Source organism: Petaurus breviceps, unplaced genomic scaffold (assembly GCF_028583685.1).
Source record: "Petaurus breviceps papuanus isolate PSGF00001 unplaced genomic scaffold, PetGlider_PUasm1.0 551, whole genome shotgun sequence".
Lineage (NCBI taxonomy): Eukaryota > Metazoa > Chordata > Mammalia > Diprotodontia > Petauridae > Petaurus > Petaurus breviceps.
This window is the reverse complement of record NW_027186372.1, coordinates 38,903,107-38,917,415: the sequence shown is the minus strand read 5'-3', so window position 1 is coordinate 38,917,415 and position 14,309 is coordinate 38,903,107.

Genomic DNA, 14,309 nt, shown 5'->3' with positions numbered 1-14,309 from the left:
CCCAACAAGAAAAATAAAACAAAATCTTTTTAAGTTAAAATAAATGATTCAGGCAATTGAAAAGGAATGACTGGCATCAGACTTTATGAAGACAATGTAAGCATCTAATATTCTACTCAGATGGAGGTAATATATTTTAAAGCAATTGGGGTTAAGTAACTTGCTCAAGGTGACACGGCCAGATGTTTCTGGGTGGGTGCTAAGTGTCTGAGCCCGGGATTCGATCTCCCGGTCTTCTCAACACTGGAGCCAGTGCTCTTACTCGCTGTGCTACCTGGCCACCCCGAGGTAATACAATTATATAAAGAAAGAATAACAGTTGGTATAATTTCTATGAGACTGGCATCATGCTAGGTTCATATTTCTAAAGTACTAGTCATTTATTATGTTGTAGTATAACTACATATTTATTTAGCATAAAATGACTTCTTCATCCACTTATTGAAAATAATAATGTACAAAAGAACAAGAAGTTGGAAAGCTAATCAAATTATTAAGAAGTGACGAAGTTTAAAAAATAGATTAACAAGAAGGAAAGAATTTTTACAGTAAAAAACAAATAACAAGAAATTTTCTCAACTCATGGTTCATTTCCCCTTTTATTTCCCTATAGAAGAAGCAAAAATGTTCAAATGAGAAAAAAAATGTCAGTTTCTGAGAAGTAAGATGGGATATTGAAATCAGAGAACTAAAACTAGACAGATGCAATTTTCTCTCCACTTTGTCTTTGCATATGAAGATCGTTAGTCAGTGATTAAAATGTAGGTCCAGATTTATGGGAGGAAAATTGGAGGAGATGGGAGATACAGCCAAACTCCTACAATCATTCAGATCAATACAAAAGTGTTAAAGAAGGATTATTTATGGGTCTGGATTGGCTGACAGCAAGTAGATGAGAAATCATGCTGAAGTGAAGGAATCAAGAGAACAAATGTCTTGTGAATGGGGAGCAGTCCCCCAGGAAGTGGAAAGTTATTGGGGAGCAATTATAGCAGGATTCATAAAGTTTTTTAGTGTGTGTCATTGCAACAAAAAGAAATACAAGCCAAATATTTGATTGTGTAGCTCCAGAAAACCATGATCAATCAGAGGGGAAAAGTTTTGCTTTCACTCTGCAAAGTTCAAAACATCCTTAACAGTGCTGCTGTAGAGCTGTATGATAAATAATGGAGTCAATTTAAATTATTACTAAGTGTTAAATATTTAGGGAAAAATGGTAACAGGAAATTTCCCCTGAGATAGGGCAATGTGAAGACTGATTTGCTAACTTAGTAACAGAAAAAGGAAGATGAGTCTGGAGTCTTCTCAAGCCTTGGATAAGGATTCTTACCAATGTGTATTAAAAATCGTTTTCTGGGCCCTGATTTTAAAAGAGGTACTTCAAGAGAAGAAGAACTAATTGATGCACAAGCCATAAGGAATATGTACCCAAACTGACCTTTGTTACATAAAAGTATACTTGATAGAGCTTATGTGTCTGATAACCAAGAGGAATTTATTCTATGTTATGGCAACTCACATATCAGCAAGGGCAATCAAATCTAAATTATATTTAATGTCCATATGCTTTGACCCTGAGAATCCATTGCTAGCAGATGTCCAAAGAAGATCAAAGACAGAAAATTCCCATCTACACCAAACAGCAGCATTTTTGTGGTAGCAAAGAACTGGGAACCAAGAAGACGTCAATCGATTGGGGGAACTGCTAAACATGGTATTACATGAACATGATGAAATAGTAAGGACTTCATTAAAAGAAATGGTAAGAATGAGACATTGTTAGAAGTATGGCAACTCTTATTTGAACTGATGTAGAATTAAACAGAGCAAAGAAAACAATATGCCCAATGACTCTAACAATGATAATGGAAACAAAATATGCATGCTGTAATTATTATGACTAAATCTGGCTTTAGGGTAGAGTGGAGAAAAAAACCAAATTTCTTTTTTTTTAGGGATGGGGACATATGAAGGTTGACTATCACATATACAGTCAGATATCATTACCATGCTGGTCTTCTTTCTCTTTCTTTTAAAATCTTTGTTATACAAGCTATGGTTCTTGACATAGGGGAGGAGGAAATGCTTTATTTCAAAATAAATTTATTATAAAACAAAGAATAGCTACAACATATTTTAAAATAAACAATATCTAAGCTATACACAGCTTATACAAAGCTTAAATTCCATTCAGTACTGTAATATGGACCAAAGGAACAAACATGAAATTTATTTTTATGCTGCTCTAAATATTGCCAATTGATTCACAAGCATTTTTTTTTAATATTTCCTATGTGCAAACCATATAAAAGCAGAAGGCATAACCTCTGGCACTGAAGAATTTAGAGACAAGACAAATACAAATACAAACACTTCAAGACAGTAAATAAGAAGTGCCTAATACAGGTTGAATTATAGTTGCCCTTTAGTTCCTTTTAATCTCTTATATTACCTCGTATAGGCAAAGAACACTGTAACTCACAGGACAACTTAAAGCAAAGTTTCCCGCCTCCTTGACCAATACTGTACAATATAAATGTGAGCTATTATTACATTCCAGCATCTTTCTAGGAAATGCTGAGAGCTTCTGACAAACATTACTTAACTATGATTGGTCTGCTTTGGGAAGAGCAGTTTAGATTTATTTATTTTCTGATGGTAAAACCAGGCATTGAGAGATATTAAGTAACTTGAATATTTCCATAGTGTTAGGAGTAATGAAGTGCAGGAATAGATCCCAAATATATTAACTTTACCAAAAACTATTTTATAAAACTAGGAAAAATAACAAAATTCATCTGTAAGAATAAAAGGTCAAGAATATAAAAGGAATCAATGAAACGAAATGTGAAGGAAGGTGGTTTCACCTTACCAGATCTCAAACTGTATTACAAAGTGGTAAGCAAGAAAATGTGGTACAGCCCAAGAAATAGAATTGTAGACCAATGGACTACATGAGGTACACAATACACAATAATAAATGATCATAGTAATCTAGTGTTTGACAAACTAAAAGATCCCAGATTTTGCTACAAGAAATCACTATTTGATTAAAAAAAACACTACTGGGAAAACTGGAAAATTGTTTGGCAGAAACTAGGTATAGATCAACATTTCACATCATATACTGAGATAAGGTGAAAAATGACTACATGATTTAGTCATAAATGGTGATACCAAAAGCAAATTAAGGAAGTATGAATAGTTTACCTTTAAGATTTAAGAACAAGGGAAGGATTTATGAACAAACAAGAGATAGGGAGTATTATAAGATGTAAAATGTATAATTTTGATTAAAGCAAATTTTAAAAGTTTTTGAATAAACAAAACTAATTTAATCAAGATTAGAAGGAAAACCTGAAACTGGAGGAAAAAATGCACAGCAAGTTTCTCTGCTAAAAACCTCATTTCTTATATATATAGAGAACTGAGTAAAATTACAAGAATATAAGTCATTCTCCAGTTTATAAATGATCAAAGTCTATAAACAGGCAGTTTTCACATAAAGAAATCAAAGCTATCTATAATCATGTGAAAACAAATGCTCTAAATAACTATTGATTAGAAAATGCAAACTAAAACAATGCTGAGGTACCATGTTATGCCTATTAGATAGGCTAATACGAGAGGAAAGGAAAATGACAAATCTTGGAGAGCATGTAGAAAAATTGGGACATTAATACACTGTTGGTGGAATTGCAAACTGATCCAACTGTTCTGGAGAACAATTTGGAACTAAGCTCAAAGGGCTATGAACCTGTCCATAACTTTTGACTCAATAATATCACTACTATGTCTGCATAACAAAAAGGTTGAAGGAAAAAGAGAAGGACTTATCATGAAAAAATGTTTATAACAGCTCTTTTCATGGTTTTAGAGAATTGGAAATTGATTGGATGAAGCTAACTTGTCCAGTGAATGGACTGCCAAATCTGGAGGTAGGAAGAACTGAGTTCGTATCTGCCCTCAAACACTTAATAGCTCTGTGACCATGGAGAAGTCATTTAACCCTGTTTGCTTCAGTTTCCTTATTTGTGAAATGAGCTAGAAAAGGAAATGGCAAGCTATTCCAGTATGTTTGCCAAGAAAACGCAAATGTGGAGTCACAAAGAGTTGGACATGACTGAAAAATAACTGAACAATCACAACAGCCATCAACTGGGGAATTTCTAAACAAGTTGTGGTATGATTATGATGGAATGCTATTGTACTATAAGAAATTATTAGCAGCATCCTTTCAGACAAACCAGGGAAGACTTCCATGAACCATGTAAAGTGAAGTGAGCAGAATGAGGAGAACATTGTACACAATAAGAGAAATATTGTGTGATGATCAACTGTGAATGACTTAGCTACTCTCAGTAATATAATGATCCAAAGCAATTCTGAATGAGTTATGATGAAAACTGCTCTCCACATCCAGAGAAATAAGTGAATTTAGATTGAAGCATACTTTTCAAAAACTTCATTATTCTGGGGATTTTCTTTTTTTTGGGGGGGGTAATCTTCTTTTGCAACTTGGCTAACATGGAAATATTTAGTATCTCTCTACATGTTTAATCTATATCAAATTGCTTGCCTTTTCATGACATGTGAGTGTAGGGAGGGAAGGGGAAAATTTGGAAACAGATTTAAAAAATACTGTAAAAATTTTTATTTACATGTAATTTACAAAAAAATAAGATTACATGTCAAAAAAAATTACCCTGATGTGTGCAGAGCTTAAAAATTCAAGCATTTGGTTGAAGACTGGTCAAAGTACCTTTTCAAAAAAGCTGAATAGGAGCATACAAGGCTGCAGGGAAATAGAAAGCACAAGAATGCCTTCGAGATGAGCTGTGTATGTAGGTTATTTCAGAAGTAGTAGACTCAAACCCTCCATCCACATCCTCCTTATAACTCCTGAGAGTTGTTGAGATTTAGCACCGCTCCAATGGGAAGCACAGTTGAGTCTTCATAAAAGCAAGTTAAAACAGGACTAAATCCCCATTCCAATCAAGTTAATGAAGCTACTGGTGCTGTGCTTTGCTGTTGTATTCCAAATTCTAGTAGCACCATTCTCTGTGAGATCTGTCCTTACTGAAAAGTGATCAGGCAAGAATCTTATGTTTAATTTGAAATGGCGATGCTGAATGCTGTGCATCAGAACTCTTGCTAAAGTCCTTATTTTCCCTTTCAATGATGGTATCTTAAAATGTAATGAAGTTGACAATTGTAAATACCACTATTCCCCAGCAAATAATGTTCCTTTTGTTTTCTGATGGTGATTTGCTTCTGCTATTAATCAATGAATAAAAGTGTTTATTTCTCCAATCAATTTCTATCAGGTTGCGTTCTTTTACCTTTATAGGGATAACAGGATATAGAAATACCAAGGATTTTAAGACATCATTTTGCCCACCCCCCCTTATTTTACAGATATGGAAACTGAGGACAGAAAGGTCAAGTGAACAGGCCAAAGATTCATAATGACTGAGTGGCAGGGCTAGGATTTGGAGCTACGCCTACTGGTCACTAGCCCCCTGCTATTTCTAGAATTCTAAGTTGCTAATACTATCAATAAAATGACATGCCTGATCATTTAGTTAAGATGCAAACTCAGACAATTCTGAGTTACCCTATCATCCCTATCAGGTTGACTAACATGACAAAACAGGAAAGTGATAAATATTGGAGAAGATGTGGGAAAATTGGAATAAGAGTGCATTGTTGTGGACTTGTGAACTGATCTAACCATTCTGAAGAGCAATTTGGAGCTATGAACAAAGGGCTATAAAACTGTGCATATGCTTTGACCCTTATCACTTCTAGGAATGTATCTTAAAGAGATAATATAAATTGGAAAAGGACCCACATGTACAAAAAATATTTATAGCAGCACTTTTTGTGGTGGCCAAAGAACTGAAAATTGAGAGGATGCCCACCAATTGGGGAATGACTGAACAAATTGTGGTATGTGAATATAATGGAATACTTCTGTGGTATAAAAAATGATGAGTAGGTGGGGAGGATTTGGCCCACAATGCCAATGCAGGAAAATGCCTAAGGAAGAAACAGGTCAGTTTAAGTTCACCAATAAATATAGGCAAAATACAAAAAAATAAAAATGAACCTAGTTGAGGAAAAAGCATTTCATTTAAAAACTCTACCAGGTAGTAAGCTGTTGTTTTCTCAGGAAGCCAAGAAAATAATTTATTTCTAATTAATGATTCAACATTGACAGTGGACTTGGAAAAACCACTTCTCACCCATACAATGCTCTAATTACATGGCTCAATGGTTCTCAATCATTGGACTGCAGAGCTCCTGGTGGGGAGGCAGGTGTTGGGGGAGGGGAAAGGGACACACAGAAATTGCAAAGGCACAGTCTCATTACATTTCTCAGCATAATAAGAAAGTATATTTTCTATACATTGAACATATAACACGTCTCACAAATATATAATACTATTTTTGAAACGGATTCAATTGATGTTGGGACTAATACAATGCAAATTTAAGCAAGTGTGTTCTACAATTCACAATAGCTTTTTGTCATTTTATATTTTCTTTGTCAATGAATACTACTACTAAAAGTATTTTCAAGTAGGGGATCCAGGGAAAAATATGAAGTTAAAGAAGTACTTATGCTCAAAAAACTTAGGAACCACAAAGATAGTCTATAGAGAGTATTTCTGGGGGAAAAGTAGTTGAAAGGAAAACAAAATTATGATCATAAGCAAACAATAATGGAGATCCTTCAAAAGTCATTCATGTGCTGAATCAGAATTTTTTTTAAAAGTTAGAAGCTAAACTGTATTTGTCTATAAATCATGAAACATTCAGTTTTATTTCTCCTATACTGTCCACCCACGTATCTCAAGCAATTGGCTCTATTTCTTGCTTGAATGCATGTTTTCCTGCCATACAAATAGTCCAAACTCCCCACCATTGACATGTATCTGCTATATTTTGAATAAAATCATCAGTTGTCACACAATCACTACATGGGGGTCAAATCTTTTCCCTACTGTTTTGACTATGACTTTACTGAATTGACCAAATCAATTTATTGTTGCTATTGTGTAGAACAGATATACCTTTTTCCAAGATACAGTAAGGTTTACTATAAATGTCACTTTTGCTGAATATGCTGAATATCGCAATAATAGAATCTAGGAGGAATGGTAGCACTATTTAGTAGTGGGCTTATACAATACATTCATCAATATGCTATATTCCTCTATTTCCAGTTGTTCAGATGGATGCCCAAAGGCAGAAAAACACATTTCATTCTTTCCTTCTGTGTGCACAGGTAGGGTGTAGAAAAAAAAAAAACTGATGTGAAAAAATGAAAGGTACTTAATCCATCAGGGACATTTTTGTGCTTTGTAAAGAACAGATTGCAATGAACATGACTTTTAGAACCACGGTTTGTACAAATTGAAGCAGAACATAAAAATAAAGGGAGAAGGAATCTAATTTCCATTTAATGTTGATACCATCAGTGGTTGGACAGGGGTGCAATATTATATTCTGCTTCTTCAGGTCCAAGAACTGCAATGATAGTAGACATAAGTAATTTGAATGTAGCTATGGGCAGTAGGGAATAAAACTCCAGTTTACAAAAATGGATCCAAGAGGAACATTGACCAGAGAGCCTGGACAAGTGTAATGACAGGATGAAGTTATAGGAATGAAATTGATAGCATTAAATGGTACCCAGTTGTACAACAGGAAAACAAAAGGAAAGGTAGATTCTATGCTTTTTTTATAGAAAAGAGCACCAGAAAATGTTATTATAAAACTAGAAAATTTTGGAGAACTCATATTTCATTGTCTGCTATCGTAAGAGTATTTCTCAATTTGTGGTCATTATGTTGTGAAATCAAGAAATCTGGCTTGCCACTTGCATCTCTAAAAGGAGAAAAAGTATTATAGTGACCATTTATATAGTGTTTTAAGGTTTGCAAGACTATCGATTGATCTAATCTGATTTGAACTTCAACACAACCATCTAAGGCAAATACCATTATCATTCACATTTTGCTAGTAAAAAAAATGAGAATCAGGGAGATCAAGTGATTTGTCCAGGGTCACAGATCAAGTGAATGGCTGAGGTAGAATACAAACCTAGGTTTTCCAAATCTATTTATTTCCTAGGGAACCATTGAATACTATCAATTAAATTTTAATAACTACATCCTGTCATTTCACTTGCTCAGATTCTTTGACCTCTGTTTCTCTTTAATGTTTTTTTAATGAAAAAGATATTTTATTTTCTCTTGCCCACAGCTATGTTCAAATGACATATTTAGTATCATAATAGGGGCAATACCTGAAGGAACCACATAGAATATCCAGTATTCTATCCACTACAACATGCTTTCTCTTATTACTTGGTTGTCTCCATGAAGAAAAGATTAGGTTTGGGATTTATATCAGGAATGTGTGTGTGCACACATGTGTGTACATGTATACATAGACTAAGGGCATAGGGTGAGTTGAATATGAAGGGATGATATCTAAAAAATAAAATTAAGATGTGAGAGAGGAATATATTGGGAGAAGGAGAAAGGGAGAAATAGGGCAAATTATCTCATATAAAAGAGGCAAGAGAAAACTGTTACAATGGAGGGGAAATGCAGGAAGGTGAAAGGGAATGGATCAAACTTACTCTCATTAAATTTGGCTTAAGAAGGGAATACCATACACACTCAATTGGGTATCTTACCCTAAAGGACAGTAGGGGGAGAGGGGATAAGAGGGAGGATGATAGAAGGGTTGGCAGAATAGGGGAGAGGGTAGTTAGAAGCAAACACTTTTGAAAACGGACAGGGTCAAAGTAGAAAATAGAATAAATGGGAGGGTGGGACAGGATGGAGGGAAATAGAGTTAGTCTTTCACAATATAACTACTATGGAAATGTTTTTCATAACCACACATTTATAACCTATATTGAATTGCTTGTCTTCCCAGTGGAGGTGGGTGAGGAGGGAAGAAGAGAAAAAATTTGGAAATCAAAGTTTTAAAAACCAATGTTTATTACATTCAACTGGGAAATAGGATATATAGGCATTGGGGTATAGAAATCCATCTTTTTTTTCTGGAGGGCAGGGTTTAAGTGACTTGCCCAAAGTCACCTGGCTTGTAAGGGTGACAAGTGTCTGAGAATGGATTTGAACTCAGGTCCTTCTGACTCCAGGGCTGGTGCTCTATTCACTGTGCCACCTAGCCTTCCCCTAGAAATCCATCTTGCCCTACTAGAAAGTCATGGGGGAATGGGGGAGGATATAAGAGAGAACAGATTGGGGGAAGGGGTATTCAGTAGGCTTGCTATCTTGGGGGTAGGGATAGGGGAAAGACGGGGAGAAAATTTGTAACTCAAAATCTTGTGAAAATGAATGTTGAAAACTAAAAATAAATAAAAAGTAAAAGGAATAAAAAGTTGTACATGATAGATTTGCAACTTCATGTGCAGTTATTTTTTTCATACAATATTATGGAATTGCTTATTTTACTCCATAAATTAAAAATAAAATGAAATAAAAACACTTAGAAAACATAGGGACAAATGGAACTTTCCTTAAAATGATAACCAGTTTCCACCTAAAACCATCGGAAAGTCTTTTCTATAATGGGATAAGCTACAAGCCTTCCAAATAAGATCAAGGGTGAGGCAAGATTGCTGATTATCACCACTTTTATTCAATGGTGTACTAAAAATGACAGCTACTACAAGAAAGTAAGGAAAAGTATTTGAAGATATGGGAAAATTGAACACTGAAAGCACTGTTGGTGGAGTTGAGAATTAAGCCAACTATTCTAGAGAATAATTTGGAACTATAACCAAAGAACTATAAAACTGCATACCCTTCAATCCAGCAATACCACTACTAGATTTGTATCCCAAAGAGATTTTCTTTTAAAAAGGAAAAGAACCTGTATGCATAAAACTAATTACAGTAGCTCTTTTACAGTGACAAAGAATTAGAAATTGATGGGATGTCCATTAAATGAGAGCCAAGTTGTAGTATATGATATAATGGAATACTATTATTATGACATAAGAAATGATGAGCGGGATGCTTGAAAAAATCTTGAAAAGACTTCCACAAAATGATACAAAGTAAAGTGAGAAGAACCAGGAGAACATTATAGAGCAATATTATATGATCAACTGTAAATGACTTAGCTATTCTCAGTAATGCAATGATCCAAGACAATTTTTTTGTATTCATATGCCCATATACCCTCATATATAGACATATATATGTATGTATGTATATGTATATATATTTCTATTCCCTTCAACTACTGAGAAAAGTTTCATAAGTTACAATTATTGGTTTTACATGTAAGAAAGTTAATAGTTCAAATTTGATGAGTTCCTTATGATTTCTTTTCCCTGTTTACCTTCTCATGCTTCTCTTGCTTCTTGTATCTGAATGTCAAATTTTCTATTAAATTCTGTTTTTTGCAGCAAGAATGCTTGAAAGTCCTCTATTCCATGATACTCACTTTTGATTGGTAGGTGACTCTTGGTTTTAATCCCAGCTCCTTTGCCTTCCAGAATATTAAATTCCAAGACTTTTGTTCCCTCAGTGTAGAAGCTGCCAGATCCTGGGTTATCCTGATTGTGTTTCCAAAATATTCAAATTGTTTCTTCCTGGCTGCTTGTAATATTCTCTCCTTAATCTGGGAATTCTGCAACCTGGATATAATATTCCTAAGAGTTTTCTTTTTGGGATCTTTTTCAGGAGGTGATCAGTGGATTCTTTTAACCTCTATTTTTGCCCTCTGGTTCTAAAACATCAGGGCAGTTTTCTTTGAGAACTTCTTGGAGGATGATTTCTGGGTTCTTACTTTGATCATGGCTTTCAGGTAGTCCAATAATTTTTAAATTATCTCTCCTGGATCTATTTTCCAGGTCAGTGGTTTTTCCCATCAGACATTTCACATTGCCTTCTATTCTTTCATTTGTTTGGATCTGTTTAACATCATCTTGATTTCTCATAAAGTCATCAGCTTCCATTTGCTCCAATCTAATTCTGAAGGAATGATTCTCTTCAGTGAGCTTTTGAGATTCTTTTTCCATCTGGCAAATTTGGCTTTTTAAGGCATTCTTCTCCTCATTGCCTTTTTGAGCCTCTTTTGCCAATTGAGTTAGTCTATTTTTCAAGGTGTGATTTTCCTCAGTCAGGCTGTTGACTCTCATTTCCTAATTTTCTTGCATTGTTCTCATTTCTCTTCCCAATTTTTCCTCCACTTCTCTTATCTATGGCCTGTAACCAGGTCATATTTTCCTTTGAAACTTTTGGTGCAGGAGTTCTGACTTTACTGTCTTCCTCCCGTTCCATGCTTTACTCCTTTTTGTCCCCAATATAGGAGTGTAATGTTGGAATCTTCTGTCTGCTTTGTTTCTTTTGCCTGGTCATTTCACCCCTCAGTCACTTGACCCCTGGGCTTTTTGCCACAGTAGAACTTTGCCACCAGACAGGGGAGTTTTCATCCCAAATGCTGGGGTTTTGTGAGCTTCCAGAGGTATTAGACGGGTGCCCCCTCTGAGGTCTCCACATGCTCTTGCAAGCTGGACACACACCACAGGACCTCCACTTTACACTACAATCCATATCCAAGAAGGTTAAAGCTCCTTCTTACTGGGTCCCCAAGTCCAGGCTGCACTGACCTCTCACTTTGACTTTTGCATCTGTGTGTTAATAAATCTGGAAACTGCCACAGCTGCTGCTGATCTGGAGTCCCTCTGCCCACGGCTGGTCAGGCCCACCCTGGGGCTAAAGCCTGGGTGTGGGGTTGGGCTCGGCTCCCAGAGCACTGCACTGTCTGATTCCTGCTGGCGTGCCAGGCTGTCCTCAATGGGGTTAGCTTTTCTGTGTCATTTTGTGGGTTCTGCAGCTCCAAAGTTTGTTTAGAGTCCCCCTTTTACATGGATTGGGAAAGCTAGAAACCAGAGCAGAGGGAAGGTTGTGTTTCTTCTCCACCATCTTGACTCCTCCCCCAATCCAAGCCAGTTTTCAAGGTCTTATGATGAAAAGTGCTATTTACCTCCAGAGAATGGAGTCTGAATGAAGATCAAAGCATACTTTTAAAAATTTTCTTATTTTTCTTGTTTTGTTCCTATGTTTTCTTTCACTAAGTACCTACAACGTGACAATTGCTATAATGGGTGCTGGGGATATAAAGTAAGAAATAAACTCATGATCTCAAGAATTTTATGCCAGATTACATTTTGTGTTTTCCCTTAACTGTCCCTGCTACCCAGAAATCATACAGAATGATGTCAATTTCAAATATCCAAAGAATAAAAACATTCTCTCAAGAAACTGAAGGAAGGACTGGTACAATGGGAATGTGCTTAGCAAAGTGTGGAAGAAATACACCCTAAGCTGGGTAGGGGAGGAATTCTATTCTATCTTCTATTTATACACAATTGAAAAGTCTTTTCAATGTGTTTTCTCACCCATTGGTAGCAAGTACAGGAAAAGTGACTATTTTAGTCCAATGCAAATTCAAAAAGGAATCCACATTGTAAGGTAAATTACAAATCATCATCTAATCTCTGCTTAAAGAAATACCTTTCTCCACCACAACTGAGGGAGAACCTGCTATCTTGGAGAGAGCATGTTACCTATTAATGGCTCTCATTAGTAAGTTTTTTTTTTCTTGACATCAAGACTACATTTCTCACTTTGACACTTCTATTCCTTCTTTCTTGTTCTGTCTTCTGGTGCAAGTTCAATCCCTCCTCCATTTGAAAAAAATAGGGATAACAACCTTAACTTGTGATTTTCTTATCATAGGAAACTACTTGATAAGGAAATTCTTTCTGCCAATGTAGTTTGGCATTTTACCTACAACTTTTCCTTTTACAGAAATGTTTAAAGAGCTGAAATGTTGGGGAAAGTGCCCAGTTGAGCTCTCCAAACAACTCCAGGTAGATATTATGAACCCTTCACTCCCCAAATTTTCTTTTCTTCAAGCTCAATATCTCCATTCCATTTGACTATGCATCGACGTTTATCATCATGATGTGCCCTTCTATGGATGTTTTCTAGTTTATCAAAAATATAACATCACAGATCTGGAACTGGAAGTGACCTTAAAGACCATTTTATCCTTTTTTGTGATTATTTTATTCTGTCTGCCTCTGATGAGGACTTAACCCATATATACAGGTGTCTGCCTTCTTTTAAATTCTCTCTCCTCTGCTGTCCATAATCTATAACCTTGAGGTAATTTTGTGATTGTTCCTTCCTGTCTATGAACAGATAATGAAGCGATAAGCAGGGCTAATGTCATTGTGTATAACATGAGTATGGCATCAAATAACTCTCAGTTCACTTCCACTTCTTCTGGAATTACTGTAAATCTACTTCACTTCTGGAATAGTTCCAGAAGAGCTCTGAATTATGTTAATACTCATCAGGAAAGAACACAGAAAAAAACAACAAATAAAAAACCTTATTTAAAATATCAGCTTGGGAAATTGTACCCAAAATATTAATGTTAGGAAACCCCTAATCTCATGAAGAGAAAAAGGGACATTATGTTTATTTACTTAAAGCAGGAAGAATGGGATTCTAAGAAGGAACTGAATTGGATCTTTGGAAGCTAGCTTGATAGCATTAAAACTAAAAAGAATTGAGAAGAAAAGAAAGAAATGTAATTGGAGGCAATTACAAAAAAAGGTCTTGGGAAAAAATGAATGAATAAAGTGCCCTTTCGTTTAGGCACATCATTCAAAAATCACTTTGAATTTGGAGAAGAAAAATAAAGACAATTTGGTCTCTGTTCTAGGTAACTGGAAACTTTGAAATGGTATTGTTATTCTAAATGATTGAGGAATTAAACTAAATAACAAAATTGTTTCATTATTTTAAGTAAACAATTACTTTACCTTCCTAATATGGGGACTGCAAAAGCACAATATGTCATGGAGGAGTATTCAATGTCTCCTGATGAGTGAAAAAAGCTGATGGTAAAAATAGGAAATAGATAAAAGAACAGATATTAGTGTTGACAATCATTAGTTTAATAAAGTTTAATTTATATAAAGTAATCATCACATCAAACAGACCAAAAGACTATAGATTCACTTCATGCAGACATCATTTCATTTCCTTTACAATGAGAAAGATATGATGACCAGGGCAATGCTTTGGTAGAAGATTGTAAGTAGGTGTAGCTTCATAAATTGTAAAAATGTAGGGAAAAGTAAAACAAGTTTATGGAAAACTTGGCCAGGTATGCACAAAATAAGGTCATCCAAAGTTCATCTACGATGAAACATAAAGAAAGATGATGAAATG